The following is a 3941-nucleotide window of genomic DNA, read 5'->3' on the forward strand; positions in this document are numbered from 1 at the left end:
AACAACGCCAAAACAACGCCAGATCATATATTCAAAATAAATGGAAGTGGAGAGACAAGTTAGTGAAGAGATTGCAAGAGTGCAATGAAATAATTTAACAAAAAACTATATAAATTAATAAAGGACTGAACCAGTGCGTGTGTTTATTACCGGCATAATGCCTCTCCCAAGGTTTAATTGTATATATATATATATATACATATGTATATATATATATATGTATATATATATATATATATATATAAACAAAGAATAAAAGAATATATATATGTCTACATCAAACCTTTTATTTAGATGTCCAGAAATTCCAGTTGCTACCTTGACAACTCAACTCCCATTTAGGTAAGATAAGATGTTTGCTGTGCCAGCGAAACATTTGTTAACAAAAATGCACGGGCTTTTGGAGGTTTTTATTTGTTCCTTTTTGCACAATTGCTTGAGTCTTCCACAAGTTTTTCCAACACGCTACAAGGTGACTAATTATTCAACCATCCAAAAACACAACTGCAACAGTTCTACTGAGCAGCAGCCTCATTACTCAATCTCTCAAATGTGCATCTTGCTAACTGGCCAATTTTTCTACACTGAGCCTTTGCATAACTATCTGGCTTACCGATTTTACTCTATTTCTCTCGCCATCTATATATTTATCTCTTAATCTATTTCGCACTTACCCTAATTCCCGTGGCCGAAGATTAGCATCACGCTTGAAACTCAGTGTACCAAGGAATTTAAATAAAGCTGTTTTGATCCTACACACACACAAGCATCATTACATAAGCTTACATCTGATGTCTTTGTGGACAACACTTCTAACTGTCCCTTCTGAAAGATGGAGATCTTTTGCAATTGTCCTCATGGACTTTCCGGGATTGTGATCAATGGTCTGTTGAATTTGCTGAATAAATACAGATGTTCTGATGACTTCAGAGCGTTTAGAATGTTTTTTATGCTTTGATACTGGTAATACGTTTCCATCTTGAGTCTCTAGTTCCTTACAAACTTTGTTGACGAAAGATCTGGTAACTTTTAAAAATCGAGATTTTTACTAATCTCTATGCTCAGCCTTTATAACCACAATAACAGCATGCTTCTTCGTTTCTTGAGTAAGTTGAGGGTCTGCCATGATTATTTTCTGAAACAAAAATTATACAGAGATAGCAAAAAATGCAACAATGACTCCAAAAAGGTATGCATGTATGTATGTATGTATGTATGTATGTATGTATGTATGCATGGCTTGATAGTTCCGGGTCAATAAGCTCTGATCTTGGGCAGCCAAAGTAAAGCCTTCACTCTCTGCATTATTATTATTATTATTATTATTATTATTATTATTATTATTATTATTATTATTATTATTATTATTTTATCCTGATCCGTTGCTATTCTAGTTTTAGTTTGGATTTCATTTATTTTACAGCTTTTGTGGTTTCTTCTTTTTCTTCATAGTTGTTAGGTAGCATGACTTCTTGTTTGTACTTGTCAGCTTCCTTAAATACTGAAAACAGTTTTTTTGTTTTGTTCGTGTTTTGTGGCTATTTGTATTAGTTTTCTTTGCTTCTGAAGTAGGTATTTCTGTAGTCCTATGGTGGTTATTTTGTAATAGTTTTCTAGCTGTATAAGGCCTCTACCACGTTGTATATATAACCTCTCTATGTCAGATTTTGGGTGGTGCATCCTAAATCCTGTCATTATTTTTCTTGTTTTCCTGTCTATTTTGATTAGTTCATATAGTGTCCAGTTAAGGATATTGTAGCTGTAACTTATAACTGGGACGGCTAAAGTGTTAATACCTATTATCTTGTCTTTAGCATTGAGCTCTGTTTTTAGTATTGATCTAATTCGTCTATAGTATTTATTTTTTATCTTCTCTTTCATTTGTGTGTGTTGTATCGTATCTAGTTCATCGATTCCTAAATATTTGTATGTCCGGCTGTGGTCTAATTCTCTTATTTCATTTGCTTTATCTAATGTGATGTTGCTACTCTTAACTAGTTTTCCTGTTTTCAATGTTGCTTTGGCACATTTTTCTAAGCCAAATTTCATATTTATTTCTTTAGTAAATCCATGTACTGCCTGCAGTAATGTTTCCAGCTGTTTATCATTTGTAGCGTACAGTTTTAGGTCATCCATATATGAGAGGTGGCTGATTGTTTTGCTGTAACAGTTGTATCCGCATCTAGTTCTGTTTAGCGTGTCAGATAAAGGTATCAGTGCCAAGCAGAAAAGGAGTGGAGAGAGCGTGTCTCCCTGGAGGTTGACTTCGTCTTTTATCCTTTTGGGGGTCGATTAAATAAGTACCAGTTACGCACTGAGGTCGATGTAACCGACTTAATCCCCTCCCCCTACTTGCCCTTGCAGCAAAAATTTGAAGTCATCATCATCATCATCATCATCATCATCATTGTTATTATTATTATTATTATTATTATTATTATTATTATTATTATTATTATTATTATTATTTTGCTTTCTTTTGCAGCACAAGAGGTCAAGCAGGAATTAGCCACAAGTCTGAAATACATGAAATGACGAATATTTATATAGATATTTTTGTATATGTTTTTATACCTTTTCCACAAGAACTTTTATTTCTTTATTATTTATATACATATATATATGTGAATTTGCTCAACGAAAACAACAAAAGAACTAACACAAAAAACAACCACAAAAAGTAACTGAAATACTGTAAAATACGTGCTCTTCACCTTCCAGTTAATTAATTACTGGAAAATATTATAACTAAATTATCTAATCGTTTTTTGTGCAAAATTAACTCTTTACTTTTCCAAAGCATTTTCATATGTTTGTCCTAAATGTCCATGCTTGTTTTCAGACTTTAGTTAACTCTTGTTATGTAATATCACATGACCTTTTGGCTAGGGAATTGCACGCGCGATCACGGTATTGGGATTTCAACTTCTGAACAAGCTGAGGAGTTATGTTCGTTATCAAAACGTCATCTCACGTTGTTCTGCGTTCACTCCGATACTCGACGCGTGGTACACCGTGTACCCTGGTCAGGCAACGTTGATTTGACGAAGGGAGTGAGTTAATGTACAGCACAAACATTTGTTTACTTTAGACAAATAATTTAAACAAATAATACGAGAGACTGTTAATCCTTATTTCATACGTTCTGAGTAGTATAAAGCTTTCCTTTCATAAGTTCCAAGTTACTCTGATGGTTGAAACAGATTGAGACTGTCTATCATATACGATGCATGGACGCCAAGGGAATATGTTATGCGTATCACATGTGATACACAGGACAGATAAACAAAAGCTTAGCACATCGAATCAAATTTAAACCATGGTCTGATGCAATATTTCGATGCTATATTTCGATGCAGCGCTCTTTCAACATTTTATTATTATTATTAACTAACTGAAAGGAAGCGAGCTTGCAGAATCATTAGCACTCTGGACGAAATGCTTAATGGTATTTCGCCCGTCGCTGAGTTCAAATTCTGCCAAGGTCGACTTTGCTTTTCATCCTTTCGAGGTCGATAAAATAAGTACCAGTTGAAGATTCAGGTCGATATAATCGAAAAATCCCCACCTCCTACCAAGCTGCCGTTGTAGTAAAAATTAGAAATAACTATTAGCTAACTGAAAGGCGGCGAGCTGGCAGAATCGTTAGCACGCTGGACAATACACTTAGCGGTATTTCGCCTGTCTCTGAGTTCAGATTCCGCCGAGATCGACATTTTCCTTTTATCAATTTGGGGTCAATAAATCAAGTGCCAGTGAAACACTGAGATCGATGTAATCGACTTACCCGCTCCCCTAAATTTCAGGTGTTGCATCTTTAGTAGAAAGGATTATTAACTAACTGAAAGGAAGCGAGCTTGCAGAATCATTAGCACTCTGGACGAAATGCTTAATGGTATTTCGCCCGTCGCTGAGTTCAAATTCTGCCAAGGTCGACTTTG

General features: G+C 34.9%; 1 long non-coding RNA gene across 2 annotated transcripts in view; it reads left to right on the top strand.

Moving 5' to 3' along the window:
• The window catches only part of LOC128250600 (uncharacterized), a 12471-nt gene extending 8629 nt beyond the window's left edge, over positions 1–3842 (top strand). The window contains exons 5-6 of one of the 2 annotated variants that reach the window (XR_008266629.1): positions 295–342; positions 2486–3842. This is a non-coding gene — a long non-coding RNA (uncharacterized LOC128250600). The remainder of the gene's footprint in view (positions 1–294; positions 343–2485) is intronic. The other variant, XR_008266628.1, reaches the window with a different exon arrangement.
• Positions 3843–3941: the final 99 nt, after the last annotated feature.

Source organism: Octopus bimaculoides, chromosome 23 (genome assembly GCF_001194135.2).
Source record: "Octopus bimaculoides isolate UCB-OBI-ISO-001 chromosome 23, ASM119413v2, whole genome shotgun sequence".
Taxonomy (NCBI): domain Eukaryota; kingdom Metazoa; phylum Mollusca; class Cephalopoda; order Octopoda; family Octopodidae; genus Octopus; species Octopus bimaculoides.